General features: G+C 44.7%; 1 protein-coding gene across 1 annotated transcript in view; it reads right to left on the bottom strand.

Annotated features, from left to right (window-relative positions):
* The window catches only part of SLC24A3 (solute carrier family 24 member 3), a 677,514-nt gene that overhangs the window by 183,072 nt on the left and 475,816 nt on the right, over positions 1-18,626 (bottom strand). The gene's annotated exons all lie outside the window — the stretch shown is intronic.

Here is an 18,626-nt window from a genome sequence, read left to right as displayed (position 1 = left end):
AGAAGCTCAATAGAGACACAGAAGACCTAATTGCTACAATCAACCAACTTGACCTCATAGACTTATACAGAACACTCCACCCAACTGCTGCAAAGTATACTTTTTTTTCTAGCACACATGGAACATTCTCTAGAATAGACCACATATTAGGTCATAAAACAAACCTTTGCAGAATCCAAAACATTGAAATACTACAAAGCATCTTCTCAGACCACAAGGCCACGAAAGTGGAAATCAATAACAGAAAAATTAGGGAAAAGAAATCAAATACTTGGAAACTGAACAATACCCTGCTGAAAAAAGACTGGGTTATAGAAGACATTAAGGAGGCAATAAAGAAATTCATAGAATGCGATGAGAATGAAAATACTTCCTATCAAAACCTCTGCGACACAGCAAAAGCAGTGCTCAGAGGTCAACTTATATCAATAAATGCACACATAAAAAAAGAAGAAAGAGCCAAAATCAGAGAACTGTCCCTACAACTTGAACAAATAGAAAGTGAGCAACAAAAGAAGCCATCAGGTACCAGAAGAAAACAAATCATAAAAATTAGAGCCGAACTAAATGAATTAGAGAACAGAAAAACAATTGAAAGAATTAACAAAGCCAAAAGCTGGTTCTTTGAAAAAATTAACAAAATTGATAAACCATTGGCCAGACTGACTAAAGAAATACAGGAAAGGAAACAAATAACCCAAATAAGAAATGAGATGGGCCACATCACAACAGACCCAACTGAAATTAAAAGAATCATATCAGATTATTATGAAAAATTGTACTCTAACAAATTTGCAAACCTAGAAGAAATGGATGAATTCCTAGAAAAACACTACCTACCTAAACTAACACAATCAGAAGTAGAACAACTAAATAGACCCATAACAAAAAAAGAGATTGAAACGGTAATCAAGAAACTCCCAATAAAAAAAAGCCCTGGCCCGGACGGCTTCACTGCAGAGTTCTACCAAACTTTCAGAGAAGAGTTAACACCACTACTACTAAAGGTATTTCAAAGCATAGAAAATGATGGAATACTACCTAACTCATTCTATGAAGCCACCATTTCCCTGATACCAAAACCAGGTAAAGACATCACAAAAAAAGAAAATTATAGACCTATATCCCTCATGAACATGGATGCAAAAATCCTCAACAAAATTCTAGCCAATAGAATTCAACAACATATCAAAAAAATAATCCACCATGACCAAGTGGGATTTATACCAGGTATGCAAAAAAAAAAAAATTTTTTTTTCTTTTTTATGCAAGGCTGGTTTAATATTAGAAAAACCATTAAGGTAATCCACCATATAAATAAAACAAAAGACAAAAACCACATGATCTTATCAATTAATGAAGAAAAGGCATTTGACAAAGTCCAACATTCATTTATGATAAAAACTCTCAGCAAAATAGGAATTGAAGGAAAATTCCTCAACATAATAAAGGGCATCTATACAAAGCTAACAGCCAACATCACTCTAAATGGAGAGAGCCTGAAAGCATTTCCCTTAAGAACGGGAACCAGACAAGGATGCCCTTTATCACCGGTCTTATTCAACATTGTGCTAGAGGTCCTAGCCAGAGCAATTAGGCTAGACAAAGAAATAAAGGGCATCCGGATTGGCGAAGAGGAAGTAAAATTATCTCTACTTGTAGATGACATGATCTTATACACAGAAAACCCCAAGGAATCCTCCAGAAAACTACTGAAACTAATAGAAGAGTTTGGCAGAGTCTCAGGTTATAAGATAAACATACAAAAATCACTTGAATTCCTCTACATCAACAAAAAGAACATCGAAGAGGAAATAACCAAATCAATATCATTCACAACAGCCTCCAAGAAGATAAAATAATTAGGAATAAATCTTAACAAAGATATAAAAGACCTATATAAAGAAAACTACAAAGTACTACTACAAGAAACTGAAAAGGACCTACTTAAGTGGAAAAACATACCTTGCTCATGGATAGGAAGACTTAACATAGTAAAAATGTCTATTCTACCAAAAGCCATCTATACATACAATGCACTTCCGATCCAAATTCCAATGACATTTTTTAATGTGATGGAGAAACAAATTACCAGCTTCATATGGAAGGGAAAGACGCCTCGGATAAGCAAAGCATTACTGAAAAAGAAGAAGAAAGTGGGAGGCCTCACTCTACCTGATTTCAGAAGCTATTATACAGCCACCGTAGTCAAAACAGCCTGGTACTGGTCCAACAACAGGCACACAGACCAATGGAACAGAATTGAGAACCCAGATATAAATCCATCCACATATGAGCAGCTGGTATTTGACAAAGGCCCAGTGTCAGTTAACTGGGGAAAAGATAGTCTTTTTAACAAAAGGTGCTGGCATAACTGGATATCCATTCGCAAAAAAAATGAAACAGGACCCATACCTCACACCATGCACAAAAACTAACTCCAAGTGGATCAAAGACCTAAACATAAAGACTAAAATGATAAAGATCATGGAAGAAAAAATAGGGACAACGTTAGGAGCCCTAATAAAAGGCATAAACAGAATACAAAACATTACCAAAAATGACGAAGAGAAACCAGATAATTGGGAGCTCCTAAAAATCAAACACCTATGCTCATCTAAGGACTTCACCAAAAGAGTAAAAAGACCACCTACAGACTGGGAAAGAATTTTCAGCTATGACATCTCCGACCAGCGTCTGATCTCTAAAATCTATATGATTCTGTTAAAACTCAACCACAAAAGGACAAACAACCCAATCAAGAAATGGGCAGAGGATATGAACACGCACTTCACTAAAGAAGATATTCAGGCAGCCAACAGATACATGAGAAAATGCTCTCAATCATTAGCCATTAGAGAAATGCAAATTAAAACTACGATGAGATGCCATCTCACACCAACAAGGCTGGCATTAATCCAAAAAACACAAAATAATAAATGTTGGAGAGGCTGCGGAGAGATTGGAACTCTTATACACTGCTGGTGGGAATGTAAAATGGCACAACCACTTTGGAAATCTATCTGGCGTTATCTTAAACAGTTAGAAATAGAACTACCATACAACCCAGAAATCCCACACCTCGGAATATACCCTAGAGAAATAAGAGCCTTCACACGAACAGATATATGCATACCCATGTTTATTGCAGCTCTGTTTACAATAACAAAAAGCTGGAAGCAACCAAGGTGCCCATCAACAGATGAATGGTTAAATAAATTGTGGTATATTCACACAATGGAATACTACGCATCGATAAAGAAAAGTGATGAATCTGTGAAACATTTCATAACATGGGGGAACCTGGAAGGCATTATGCTGAGCGAAATTATTCAGAAGCAAAAGGACAAATATTGTATAAGACCACTACTATAAGATCTTGAGAAATCGTATAAACTGAGAAGAACACATACTTTTGTGGTTACGAGGCGGGGAGGGAGGGAGGATGGGAGAGGGTTATTTACTGATTAGCTAGTAGATAAGAACTACTTTAGGTGAAGGGAAGAACAATACTCAATACATGGAAGGTCAGCTCAACCGGACTGGACCAAAAGCAAAGAAGTTTCTGGGATAAACTGAATGCGGAGCAAGGGCGGGGGTTTGGGGACTATGGCTTAAGGGGACTTCTAAGTCAATTGGCAAAATAATTCTATTACGAAAACATTCTGCATCCCACTTTGAAATGTGGCGTCTGGGGTCTTAAATGCTAACAAGCGGCCATCTAAGATGCATCAATTGGTCTCAACCCACCTGGATCAAAGGAGAATGAAGAACACCAAGGTCACACGATAACTATGAGCCCAAGAGGCAGAAAGGGCCACATGAACCAGAGACTTACATCATCCTGAGACCAGAAGAACTAGATGGTGCCTGGCCACAACCTATGACTGCCCTGACAGGGAGCACAACAGAGAACCCCTGAGGGAGCAGGAGATCAGTGGGATGCACACCCCAAAATCTCATAAAAAGACCAGACTTAATGGTCTGACTGAGACTAGAGGAATCCTGGCGGTCATGGTCCCCAAACCTTCTGTTGGCCCAGGACAGGAACCATTCCCGCAGACAACTCATCAGACATGGAAGGGACTGGACAATGGGTAGGAGAGAGATGATGATGAAGAGTGAGCTACTTGTATCAGGTGGACACTTGAGACTGTGTTGGCATCTCCTGTGTGGAGGGGAGATAGGAGGGTAGAGAGGGTTAGAAACTGGCAAAATGGTCATGAAAGGAGAGACTGGAAGGGCTGACTTGTTAGGGGGAGAGTAAGTGGGAGTATGGAGTAAGGTGTATATAAGCTCATATGTGACAGACTGACTTGTAAATGTTCACTTAAAGCTCAATAAAAATTATTAAAAAAAAAAAAGTAAAACGGTACAACCACTTTGGAAATCAATTTGGCGCTTCTTTAAAAATCTAGAAATAGAAGTACCATACGATGCGACAATTCCACTCCTTGGAAAATATATTCTAGAGTAATAAGAACCTTTACACGAACAGATATATGCCCCCCATGTTCAATGCAGCACAGTTTAAAACAGCAAAAAGATGGAGGCAACCAAGGTGTCCATCAACAGATGAATGGATAAATAAATTATGGTATATTTACATAACGGAATACTACACAACAATTAAGAACAGTCATGAATCTGTGAAACATCTCATAACATGGAGGAATCTGGAAGGTGTTATGCTGAGTGAAACCAGTCAGTTGCAAAAGGACGAGTACTGTATGAGACCACTACTATATGAACTCAAGAAAAAGTTTAAACACAGAAGAAAATATTCTTTGATGGTTACGAGGGTGGGGAGGGAGGGAGGGGTATTCACTAATTAGTTAGTAGACAAGAACTATTTTAGGTGAAGGGAAAGACAACACACAATACAGGAGAGGTTAGCACCACTGGACTAAACCCAAAGCATGGAAGTTTCCTGAAATCCATCAAATGCTTTGAACCCCAGTGTAGCAGGGGCGACGGTTTGGGGTCCATGGTTTCAGCAGACATCTAGGTCTATCAGCATAACAAAACGTATCAAGAAAATGTTCCGCATTCCACTTTGGTGAGTGGTGTTTTGGGCCTTAAACGCTAGCAATCCACCATCTAATATGCATCAATTGGTCTCAAGCCACCTGGAGCAAGGGATAATGAAGAACACCAAAGACATAAGGTAAAGATTAGCCCAAGAGACAGAAAGGGCCACATAAACCAGAGACTACATCAGCCTGAAACCAGAGGAACTAGATGGTGCCTGGCTACCACAGATCATGGCCCTGACAGGGAAAACAAGAGAGAATCCCTGATGGAGCAGGAGAACAGTGGGATGCAGAGCTCAAATTCTCATAAAAAGACCAGACTTAATGTTCTGATGAGACTAGAGGGACCCTGGAGGTCATGGTCCCCAGACCCTTTGTTAGCCCAAGACTGGAACCCTTCCCAAAGCCAACTCTTCAGACAGGGATTGGACTGGATGATAAGACAGAAAATGATTCTGGTGAGGAGTGAGCTTCTTTGCTCAAGTAGACACATGAGACTATGTGGGCAACTCCTATCTGGAGCCGAGATGAGAAGGCAGAGGGGGATAGGAGCTGGTTCAATGCGCACGGGGAATAAAGGGTAGAGAGGAGGAGTGTGCTGTCTCTTTAGGGGGAGAGCAGCTAGTAGTACATAGCAAGGCATGTATAAGTTTTTGTATGACAAACTGACTTGATTTGTAAACTTAAAGCACAATTAAAAAAAAAAAAAGCACACTCTAGAACCAAGCTGCCTCACTCCAAATCCCAGCTCTGCTATTCCTGGGCGTGTGGTCTGGGCCAATTTCTCAATCCCCCACCCTGAGCTCTGTTTTCTCATCAGTAAAATGAGAAAGACAGAATCTTGACCATGGGGCTGATATAAAGATTAAATGAGTTAACACTATTCCATGTGTTAATGAATCCCAATAAAGATTAGCTAAGAATACTAAAATCATTCTTAAAGCAAGAACAGATAGTAACTGGGAGAAGGAAGCTGTATATTGCTAAAAAAAAAAAAAAAAAAAAAGAAGAAGAAGAAGAAAGCAAAGATGCTGTGGGGAGTCTGGGGCCCGAGTTTTCAGAAGCAGCATGCTGCAGTAATGACGGGCAGAGCAGGAGAGCGGAGAGACAAAAGCATTTATGTATAACGAGCAAAATCTTAAAACCATGAAGTCAGAGGCCTGATGTTGTCTACAGCTACACCAGCCTTGAGTCTCCCAGCTGCTGGCTACTGGATCAAGTGTCCTAATTCTAATTTTCCATACCTCAACTGTGGCCACAATTTCATCCAGGAAAAAAAATCACAAACAAGGAACAGTAAGGCCATTTTCCCTTCCCATCTCCCAGAGAGGGGCAACTCATGGATATCCACTACAGGGACAGGGAGAATGAAAGTTACTGTCCCTGGGTGGTGCAAATGGTTAAAAAGCTCAGCTCCTAATTGGGAGGTGGGAGGTTCGAATCCACCCAGAGGCACCCAGGAAGAAAGGCCTAGCGGTCTACTTCTGAAAAATCAGCCAGTAAAAACCCTATGGAACACAGTTCTACTCTGACACACACGAGTCAAAATCAACTACATGGCAGCTGGTTGACTCTGCCATGTTCAAGGAAAGCCACCCTTGGCTGGGTCAGAGTAATGAGGGACTCCAGGCTAACCTCTACCCATCTTACTTTGTCAGTGGAAGTCTGGCATTTGGCCCATAGGTTCTACCACTGTCTGCAAAGGTCTGCACGTTATCTAGAAATGTTAACGGCACTCATTTCTTTCTCACTAAGATCCAGGCTCCGGTCCAGTCTTAAGGTTTCTATTTAAATGCAGGGATATATTTCCCCTGCAGGAAAGAGCAGCTGTATCAGGAGGCAGAAAGGCTGGCTTTACGTAAATAAAGAGAGATTGGCCTGGAATAAAAAGGACTGAAGTAGCAAAGTGTTTTGTTATAGTAAAAAAAAAAAAAACAAAACACAAACTTTCCCTTGCTTCTCTCCCTGCTGTTCCATTTTAAAATTGGAAACCGAGACCCTAATTGCCTGATGGCTTTGCAAGCAGAGAAAAGGCTTGTCGGGAGCTCAGAGAGTCTGGAGGAAAGAGATGCCATTGGTACAGTAGCCTGGTAGTGTCTGATAAAACATCCACGCTCTACCTGGACCTTGGGTAGAAAAGGGGTGAAAAGGTAAAGAAAAGGGTGACAGGAAACCCGATGGGTCAAGCCACAGTGATATTAAATGCTGTGGATTTCAGCCGTTCTCACCCTGCCTCACCCTGTGTGAATCATGACCCCTAGTGCTCTATGGAACTCCTAGGTTCTGACTGAAAATTCATAACGATGAGGCTGACATAGAGATGGGCAGGGCTGTCTTGGAGTTCGGGGTCAGGACATCTGAGGTCTAAGAAGAGCGAATCAGAACTGTCACCATAAGTGATACCCAGCAGTAGCAGTGGCTTAGTTAGAGAGCTGGGCTGCTCAGTGAGGCTGGGCTTGGCAGTGAATGACACAAGTTGCCAAGCAAAGTGGTCAGTGAATAAAGAATTGATGATCAAACTTCCAATTATAAAGTAAAATCTCACATTTTAGGTTATTTCTGCAACCCTACCAAGTTTCTAGATCACAGCAATGGCAGATGTCATACAGGTTAGATAGTAAGTCAGCCGCTCTCTAAAAACAACTCTCTGAATTTCTCATGAGCCAATTTGTACTCATTTGTACAGTCGATAAATATTTATTGACTTGATAACACGGCTCACGACAAAAACGCAGAGTTTTCCATGATATTTCTCATTCCACCACCCCCATGTCCAACTGACCAGCAAGTCCTCTTAGTGCCACCTCCAAAAACGTTACACATATAACAACCACTTCTTATCTTTACTCCTGAAAACCCCAATCAAGACTCGTAATTTCTTGTCCAGCCTACTGTGCGCAATAGCTTTCCAACTGGTCTCCCTGCCACCGTCCTGCCCCCCAGAGCCCTTCCCCCAAAAGTATCAATCATATAACGTTACTCTACATTTAAAACTTTCCAGTGGCCCTCCACTGCACCCAAATCCTCACCACGTCCCTAAGGCCCGACACGACCCGGCCCCTGCCAGCCTCTCTCTCTGAGCTCTCTCTCGCACACACTCCCCCTTCTCCATCAGGCTCCAAACCAGCCTCTTTTGCTGATGCTCAAACATGCCAAGCTTGCTCTTGTCTGAATACCCACCACTCTTTCCACATGGAACTTTCTTCTCCCAGATCTCCATGTGGAGTCTCCTCCTCCTGATCTGAGCTTCTTTTTAGACACTTTCCCAGACCACCCTAGGTACAGCTGCTCCATCACCTTCTCCACTGCTATCTACTATCCCATTGCTGTGTATTTCCTTCAAGAGCTTTTTTTTTCTTTTACTATTATTTGATCATTTCTTGGCTTACTTGCTCTTTGCCTGTTTCCCCCACTGGTCTATGAACTCTGGGAGGCAGGAACCTTTCCTATACCTATACACATAGGCAATGAATGAATCAAAAAACGAACGGGACGAAAAAGAATGAATCTGTTTCATGATTATGTCTTAAGTTCTGCCCAAGTATTTCCATTGTTTCAATCCATCTTGTCTTTCGTCTCCCTGGTAGCAAATTATGACAGTCATCACTGCATCCCACTCACCACCTCCATCTCACACATTCCTGAGCCTGTTACCTTTTACCATAAAGTCATCCCCCACCCTACAACCCCATGTCAAGGTCAGTGTATCAATCCACCATTCACTTACTGAAGATCGATCTGGTGCTTACCGTGTACCAGGCACTGCTCTGGGTACTGAGGATATAGTAGGAACAAGACCAAGATGGCCACACTCTCATGATGCTTGCAGCAGAGTTTGGTGGTTCTCTCCTGGCCAAAAAGAGATTCCCTACACTCCTGTCACCTCCTGTCTGTTAGGGTGTCGTCCTGTGGTGGCTTGGGTGTTGTTATGATGCTGGAAGCTATGCCACCAGTATTCCAAATATCAGGAGCGTCACCCATGGTGGGCAGGTTTCAGCAGAGTTTCCAGGCTAAGGCAGACCAGGAAGAAAGGCCTTGTGACCTACTTCCAAAACTTATCTATGACAACCCTATGGATCACAAAAGAACATTGGCCAATACAGTGCTGGACGAGGAGCCTGCTAGGCTGGAAGGTACTCACAACACATAGTGGCTGCAGCAATGGACCAACGATGGTGAGGTGAGAGTAGAGCAGCACTGGGCAATGCTTTGTCGTCGTAAGCTGGGGTCCACGTGACAATAACTGCAACAAGTGGAGGAGGAGTCTCCTCACGCCAAGGCTGGGGGAGCCCAGACCTGCTAGCACCTCTCACAGAGCTTGTGATGGGTATGTGGGCCCAAGACGGCAGAGTCCACTAGAAGAATCTGTGCACACACTCAGCAGTGGACACACATGGGTGCGTGCATTCCAGTGGGGGTGAGCTGTTTGCTGGCCTACCCTTCCCTTTTCACCCGATCATGCCCTCCCGTTTAGGGAGAGATGGAAAGGTGCTGAGCCATGAAGGAATGGGGGAACAGCCGCAATATGGAGGGCGTCTTACTGTAAAAGGACCCTGGTCTACGCTGACTCCTGTGAGCTGAGCTTGGGGGAGACTTAGCACGCCCACGCTGCTGTTGCTGTATCGCTGTGGTCCTGAAAGCCTCTCAGCTCACTGGTTCTATGGCTGCCAAGTTACTTAACCTCTCTGAGCCTCAGATTCCTCTTTTGTATAAACAGAGTTATTGTGAGGATCAAATGAGTTCACGTGGGTAAAGCTGTAAGGACAGTGCCTGGCACAAAGAAAGAACTACATATGTGGTCCTTAAACAAAAAGAAATAAATAAAATGGACATCTGTCAGCCAGCCTGGCTTCTGTGCTCATTATGTTAACCCTTAAACTCCAGTCTCAGGTCCTTGAGGGGAGGTGGCCCATAGTTGAGATCTTTTTCTGTATTTCTACGAGTGGGTGGCTGGCTCTGGTTCAGGAAGCCTGGTGGTTCAGTGGTTAAAGAACTCGGCTGCTAACTGAAAGGTCAGCAGTTCGAACCCACCAGCCGCTTCACAGGAGAAAGATGTGGCAGTCTGCTTCTGTAAAGATTTACAGCCGTGGAAACCCTGTGGGGCAGTTCCACTCTGTCCTATAGGGTCACTATAAGTAGGAATCGACTTGACAGCAGTGGGTTTGTTTTTTTTTTCTTTGGCTCTGGTCCACTTTGGCAGGAGCCCACATTGTGAATTCCTACTCAGGGCCCCACATACCATGATGGGGGGCAGCATGGGAGACTCCGAGTTCCGGTGGGTATGATCATGGAGAGAAATGACATTTGTGTCCAAAAGATGGACTCTCCCCCCGCCAGGGGTGATGCTCAGCTGTAATGGTTGTGAGGTTCTGGACTCCACGTAAATCGGAAGCCTTCTCTAACACCAACGATACCCTTTCCAAGGACATTGCCAGTGGCCTGAAACTCCACACACCTCGCTCGCTTTCAGGGAACGATGTGAGACTTAGTTACTGTGAAGGAATGGTCACCACCAGCCAGAGACTCCTAGTTTCCTCCTCCATTTCTGGAATGACCATCTCAGATTTCAGTTACTTCTAAACCCAGGTTTGCCAGACTAAAGGGAAGTGGCTTCTTCACTTTCTCCCACACAGTTGAAGGATGCTATTTCCTGTACCTCTGGCTGCAAGCCCAAATTTAAGCAACAAAATTAATAAAACATTCTTATGATCACTTTAAATCCTAATGGCCCTGCTCTCTATTGACTTGGAAATGAAAATAAAACACACAGAGGGTTCAGGGGATGGTGAGGGTAATAGTTAAGACATGGCCTGGGCCCCTGAATACAAAGAGGACAAAAACTCTAATTAAAACAGAGACAAGAGGTTTGAACAGACTCTCTGGTGAAGACGATGTATGGACTGCAAACAAGCACGCGAAAGATACTCAACATCATGAATCATCAGAGAGATGCAAGTTAAAACCACAGCGAGTACCATCAATACCCACTAGAATGCTAAAACTAAACAAACAAACGAGCTGGTAATGCCAGGTGCGGAGGGTGACGACGCTGAGTGACCGGGATCTCACATCTTGCTTGAGAATACGATACGGCTCAGCCATTCTGGAAGACTGCTTGGCAGTTTCTTGCAAACATACTTACCGTGGACCCAGCAGTGCCATGCCTAGGTATTTCCCCATAAGAAAGGAAAGCATATGTCCACCCAGAGCCATGTCTCTGAATGTTTATGGAAGCAGCACAAATGTCCTTCAACTGGTGAGTGGACAGACAAATCGTGGGACATGCATGATATCAGATACTCCTTGGCAATAAGAAGGAACAAAACACTGATACACGCACCGACCTGAATTAATCTCAGAAACATTACGTCCAGTGAAAGAAGCCAGGGCAGAAGGTCTCGATTATATAGCACACTGGGTAAGGTCAAATTACAGGGACAGGGATCAGATCGATGGCTGCAAGGGGCTGGAAGTGGGGGAGTGGGTTGGCTACAAAGGGGTACAAGGGAATATCTTGGAGTGAGGAACTGTGCTGCATCTCAGCTCTGGTGGCAGTTGTACAGCTTCACACACTTGTGAAATTCATCAAGCTCCGTGCTTGTAAAGGATGAATTTGACCTCAAAAATCCTGACTTAAAAAAAAAAAAAGGAAGAAAAGAAACTGCTGGGGCTCAAATCGAGCTCAGCTACCAGCCATGTAGTCTTGAGAACACTATTGAAGGTCTCCGTGCCTCAGGTTCTGCAAAGGTAAAATGGGATAATAACAGCACCTATGTCAAAAGCCTGTCATATTCAATGACCTACTATGTGCGACGTGCTAGAACGGTGTCTAGTGCAGAGTAAGTGCTTGTACACTGAGCTATTTTTGCCATCATTGTTACTATTACTATTATTAGTGGTAGGATCAAAGGATAGGTGAGAACACACTACTAGTAGTAGTATAGGTAAGTAGGGGAGCCCTGGTAGCGCAGTGATTAAGAGCTCAGCTGCTAACCAAAAGGTTGGCAGCTCGAATCCACCAGTCGCTCCTTGGAAACTCTATGGGGCAGTTCTACTCTGTCCTAGGAGGTCGCTATGAGTTGGAGTTGGCTCAATGGCAATGGGTTTGTTTTGTTTTTGTTTTTTTGGTATAGGTAAGAAAGCTGAGACCCTGAGAGTGAAAGTGGCTTTTTTAAGTGCCTTACTTCTTGTCAAAAAGAATGGGTTTTTTTTGGAACCGACACCCACGTGGCAAGCGCAGAGATGCGCAGAACGGAGAAGCGGGAAACACAGCCCGTAGAAGAGAGGCAGACAGATCCGGTCTGAGCCTTTCTGCCAATGAGGTCCTCAGAGCAGTGCCTTCCACAATCACCCCTCAGGGTGCATGCTCCATTCTTCTCAACCTTTACCCAAGTCCTGTGTCTCCTCAGAGAAAGCACCGACATCTGGGTTGCGCACTGTTCACAAAGGCTGTCTGCAGGCATCTGATTTGTTATGACTGTGGATGAGGCGAGTTGCATTTAGGACTTCCTGACTTGCACAGGTGTGGTGGACTGGTTGCTTCTGAAGGCAAGTGTGTCAGTAAAAGGCGGTATCATCCAAATGCGCCCATGCCTGGATACCCAGATGCAGAAACTTTGAGGGAAAATTTCTTTCCAGCAAGTTGAATGCGTGGCAGATGCAGATGGCACCCCGTCTATATCCCATGCGGTGGCTTCTTACTGCAAGCATTGGTGACTCTTGCCACTGTTGTGGCTCAACAGTTTGACTACTCCAGGAGCTGTCCCAATCAATTACTAATGGGAGCTGGAGGATAAATACCCCTTTTCCCCCTCCCAAGCGTGACCTCCCCTAGGCGTGTCCATCACAGTCTCCTCGAAGTGCCGGTAGGACTGTGCCTCAGCTTCCTATGATTGTAACCTGATCATTAAAACATCCTCTGTAGGCTTCTGTCCCTTGCCTGTCTCAACCCCACTCTCCTACCTGTGCCTCCTGGGGTCCCCTCTCAAGTAAGCTACTGGCACTTGAAGCTTTGTCTCAGTGTCTTCTTCTGAGGACCCAAACTTATAAACAAATTTCAGAGTTCAGGGCTTGGACCAAGTATATTATACTGTAGCCCAGTCTTAAAAAACACAGGCTTGAACATGTGCTTGAATACAAAATCTCTCATGTGCCACAGAAAGGCCCTTTTTGTCTTTTGGCTATCCCTTCTCTGTCACTACTCCTTCAGAGGTACTACTGGTATGAGCCAGACATTTACGGAGTGAGTATCTGTGTTCATGCTCTCTTCTGAGTTACAGGATACCACACAGGCTTTTTCCTGTAGTCATTTGTCTCTGCTTTGTATAATACGTAGGGGTCAGAAAGTATGCATCGGGGTGGAATTGATCACATTCCTTGGAGAAGAGAGGCATGGGTGGGTGGTCCTTGATTAACTAAGTCAATTGGTTAACTCCAGTTTCCACAATAATTGGCTCAGAGGTGATCAGTTGAAAAGAGTTGGCCCAATCAGACTTTTGTTTGATAAGGCCAGGGTGGGGGGTAGGGAAGTAGGGTGGAGGAAGTTGGCAGAGAAACATTCTCTTTCCCGGTCAATGTGGTATGTGTACATGAGGCCTGAAACTGCTACAGCCATTTTATGCCATGAAGGAAAACAAGTATGAGGAAGGAAACTGTGGAAGTTTGAGTCAAGAGAATGAGAGAAAGTAGGCTGATCCCTGATCAAACCATGCCTGATGTCTATTTTCCTCTGGATTTTTCAGAGTCACTGGTAAATTCTCGTCATTAAGATGCCAGTTAGATGTTGTTTTTTTGTTACCTGAGACTGAAAGCCTCTTAACCAATCTAATCTTGAGTCTGAGAATGGATCAGACTCCAGGAGGTCATTTCGAGGAGGTAGAACAAGCTGGAATGGAACAAGGGCCGTGAGCCAAAGACAAGGCTAATGTAGAGACCTGGAGATGTCGGGGTGGGGGCTACAGAGGCAATCAAGACGGAGTAGTGCAGAGCTGGGCAAGTGACCTTGGTGGGATGCTGGGCTGGGAACTACTACAGTGTCTGTCAGGGAAAGACGAGATGTGGGGCCCTGGCAGGACCTGGCTGTGGGTGGAGGGACCAATGGGGAAAAGACAACTACTAGGGGACAGTAAGAGCTCAAGCAGAAGCCTAATGGGGCATCACAGGAGGCCATTTGTGCTGTCAGGGCCAACTACCCCAGGATGGCTGCCTCTTGCCCAGGGCCAAGCTTGGCCCAAGAATGTGAATGTGAGCCCAGCCTGCAGGTGGGCCTCAGGTAGGTACAGCAGGTTTCTGAATCAGTGCTCTGGGGTGAGCGCTGGGGCTCTGCAACCTAACAAGATCCCCCTGAGACAAGTGGCCTGCAGAAGACGCTGGGGAAATGCTACTCACCGGGTCAAACATGGAAGCATCTGGCTTCCTAGGCAAGGCCTTCTCCTGTACCTGCCTTCTCCTCCTTGCCTCTTTCATCTCCTTCCTCCGGGGGATGGCAGGACCCTGTCACTACTTTTAGGTCTGGCAACTAGTGGCCTGTGGTATTAAGCTTCCCTTCCCTCAGCCTCCAGCTTCCTGGGGCGTCTGGCTGCTTCCCCGAATTGGAATATGGTTGCGAGGTGGTGGGCTTCTTTTTTTTTTTTTCTGGGACAAGAAACCAGTCATGAAAGTGTACAGGGCAAACTGAGGAGGCTGTGGGCCTCTCACTGTGTCTGTTAGCTCGTATCTCCAACTGCATGGGAGAGAGAAAGCCCAGCTGTGGGAGGTGCCGTCAGATGGTGACGGGAGCCCCTAGCTGAGCACTGGGGAGGGGAGAGGTTGAAGGACTCCATCCCTGACCTAGATCACCACCATTTCGCTGGCGTCCATTCTTCGCATTGTACCTGGCTCCTACACCCAGAACGTCCTACAGAACACAGAAGGGCTAATGTAATCCTGAGAACCCAATAGTAACAACTGGAGGTTTTAAATCATAGGTTCCCCAGTGGAGGGTGAATGGATTTAACAATCAGCAGATGTGGGCTTGAATCCAGGCTTAACCCCTTCATAGGAGCCTCCTAGGGGATCTGGTTCCTGTCTGTTAAAGAGGATAATGGCTTCTTAAAACTTAGTAGGTATATTTCTACGAATATTTATCGGGTGTCTAGTGTGGTACGTATATACAGGAGATGCTTAATAAATGTGGCTACTATTTTTAACATTAAAGAAAACTCGCTAAGCACAAGACACCCGGACCCAGGACTGTTACTCAGCCCCAGGGGCGTTGGGGATGAGGCCCAGCAGATGGGTTATTTTTAAACCCTTATTTTTGAGTTTGCAGCAAATGTTTGCCCGGCCCCACTCATATCTCCCCACCTTAACATTTCACGTCTGCACTCCTGACTTCTACCTGCCAGTCCCAACATCTCTTGGCCTGGGGATTTTTCTCTGGATCCCAAAGCCGCCCTGCCTGTGCCCAGCAAGTTGGAACGTCAAGGAATCAACGGCTTTCGGAAGCAGTCGTGAGCCAACCAGTAACAGGAGTTGGTGGGCAAGAACACCAGCTCTCCTGTCTGTCAGGTGGTATAACTTAGAGCGCTGCGTTCCACAGTCTCCCAGGGTTCCCCGGAAAGATGAGGCCCCAGTTTCCCACACTTGCTAACATACCCTTCATTGTCTGTCTTCTTCCTTGCCTCACTTCCTCACTGCTCTACTGGCATTTTTTGGGACCACCTTTCAAATGAACTACTTGCACTCAAATCCTTGCTTAGGGTCTCCTTCTGGGGAAACCCAAGCTAAGGCAGGCTTCAATTCTGATGTGCAACCTCTGGGTGCTGCTTGGGCTTGTGTGAGAGAACCAGCATGGGCAGAGTGCTATTTGAAGAAAGGCGAATCTCGCCAGGACTCGATGGAGCTTGCAAGGAACATCAGACACATTTCTAGGACGCCAGGAGGGCTGATGTTGGAGCTCTTTATTATAAACTGCAGCTATCCATCTGCCAGCCTGCAGCAGTCGGAATATGAAAGTCCTAATCTGGGATGCAGTTAAACTGTTTACTCTCTGTTTGTGGTTACGTATTTAAAGCATAACAGGCTCCAAATGGCAGATTTAAAATTCATAAGCGCATTGTTTTACAAATTTGGCACTAGTCCTTTGGATACAATATGTGAATTTATGCCGTCGCAAGACAATTGGATATTGCATAGAAAGTTTGAGGTTTTCCTTTTGTTATTATTTTTTATTTCTACATAAAGAAAATGTGTAGGACCACAGCCCTGTGAATATCTTTCAGGGATGCTGAGAACCACTCCATAAGCCACTTTCTAAGAAGCAATTTCCTTCTTGTCCCATAAAACTCCCCGAAGCACCTCAGGCGAACACAGAGCACTGGGCCTGTTTGCAAACTGCAAATGCAGCAGACATTTAATTACAGTGAATTCATCAAAACTCTAACTGAGACAGGAACTCAAACCTCACAGCTTAATTACTATGATTTCAGATGGGTAGCAGACTCCGTCATGTGCAGCGCTTGATACCGGAACGCACGAGGGAGATGCCCGTGGCACTCATTACCAATTTTGCCAGCCCAACAAGAGTGTGGCACAACATAAACACAGTGCTAAGCGAGACCCAGGACTGGATTCCCATTGCCGCCCTCTGCTGTAATGTTTCACTGCACCAGCTCTGGACGCCTCGGAGGGCTCTTCTCCATGTTAGGTTGCGCAGCGTTTATGCCCTACTGATCTCTCTTTTCTTCCCACTGACCAGACAGTATGAAATTATCCATCTTCTGAGAGTCCTTCTATCAACATCTTCTCATTCTGATTTTCATTTCAAAGACCTTCTCTCTGACTTCCTTTTCCTTCTCTCTGGGCATGCCTTGAGTGTTAGATAAGTTCCACCAAGCTGCTGGCCAAATTATCACAGTGATCTAGGGTAGAATTTTGGAGGTGAGGACCTCAGAGATCAGTACTCTTCTGAAAGTTCCTAATGATGCCTAACTTTTACTGAACACTTACCATGCTGCTACTGCTGAACATGCTATGTTTCTTCCTCAAGGCAATGCTAGGAGCTAGGTACTTTTACACTCACTCAATAGATGAGGAAACCTAGAGTGGCTTAGAGGGGCTGAGTAACTTCTCCAAGGCCCCACAGCCAGAAAAAGGCAGAGTCAGGATTCAAACCCAGGGCAGTTTGACTCCTGAGCCCATGTTCTTTCCCAAACCCCATTTTTCCTCTTCTGTAAAGACTTCAGGAATTCTACAAAGCCCTGCAAAAGAGGGGTGCCCTTGGAAAGGGAAGGGATGCCAGGAGGAAGGGTTGACACCCAAAGTCATTGTATGGACTCTGGGCTCAGTCGTGGCTGTTACTTCTCTCCATGGCCACTTGGGGTTCGGAGACAAGCCAAATAGGAGTGTTCCAAAGGAGCTAAGATGACCAATCACAACCTCAGTTGATGTTTAGGAGGCAATTTGCCTTTTATGCAGGTGTTCTAACCAAACTGGTGATTAACTGCATTGCTAATCAATTATGAAACACAAATGCATCCAAACCATTTCCTAAGTAATTAGTTGCTTGGCATTTACTAAACACTTCCTGGCTATTTGTTTAATTTCTTTACATTATTTCTTCCCCTGTGGGCTTGCTTTGGAATCAAGCTTCAGGTACAGATGAGTAATGGACTAATGACAGCACTAATAACGGCCAGGCTAATAACCGTACTGCTAATGGTGACAATGTTAATTAAGACAGTGCTGCCAGCAACAGACTCTCCTGCTACATTTGGTGATCCATCCCTGCAAGACGAGGAGAAGGTGTCCAACAGGAATCAGTGCCAGCCAAGTGCAAATGGCATCAAAGGCAAACACAGAGATGCATTTTTTTTTTTTTTGGTACCAACTACTTTTCTAGGAGTTTCTCAAAATCACAGTATGACAGGTCCACACAATCTAAGATTGAGATATAATTGACTAAAAGGATGAGAAAAAAGAAAATGTTCCATCTGCCCAATTGGGTAGAACCCAATCACCACTCATGGAAAAGGCTTTCTGGGAGGCACCTTCTCAGAAGTGCCCCATCCCTTGTGGGCTCCTGAGCCGGATTCCTGACGAGATAAAGATGTCACACGGAAGCAGCTAACCCAAGAGGCAACCTGGAGAAATCAATCTGCAGAAGATGATGTCAGTAAAAAATGCGGGCGTGGAGAACAGTAACAGTGCTCCCGAGTGTATCAGAGAAACTGCATTAGAGAAATGGGCAGCACTGGGCATCCCTGGCCAGCTGACTGAAGGACAGAAGGTTCTGGAAAAGGGTATTATGAGCTGGGCTCACCAGGACACCATGGCTCTTTTTATCCTTCAAACCAGCCGGCAGCCTCCAGCAGGACACGGCATCCTCTGTACTAAGGGAGTTGATTAGGACTACCAGCTTTCTAAGTGCGGAGTCCTTGAGTGTTACAAATGGTTAATGGCTCAACTGCTAACCAAAAGGTTAGAGGTTTGTGTCCACCCAGGAGCACCTCAGAAGAAAGGTCTGGTGACCTATGTCTGAAAAATCAGCCACGGAAAACCCTATGGAGCACAGTTCTTTTCTGATACACATGAGGTCTCCATGAGTTGGAACTG

The sequence above is a fragment of the Elephas maximus genome, chromosome 25 (genome assembly GCF_024166365.1).
Source record: "Elephas maximus indicus isolate mEleMax1 chromosome 25, mEleMax1 primary haplotype, whole genome shotgun sequence".
NCBI classification, from domain to species: Eukaryota; Metazoa; Chordata; class Mammalia; order Proboscidea; family Elephantidae; genus Elephas; species Elephas maximus.
This window is presented reverse-complemented; position numbering and strand designations above follow the sequence as displayed.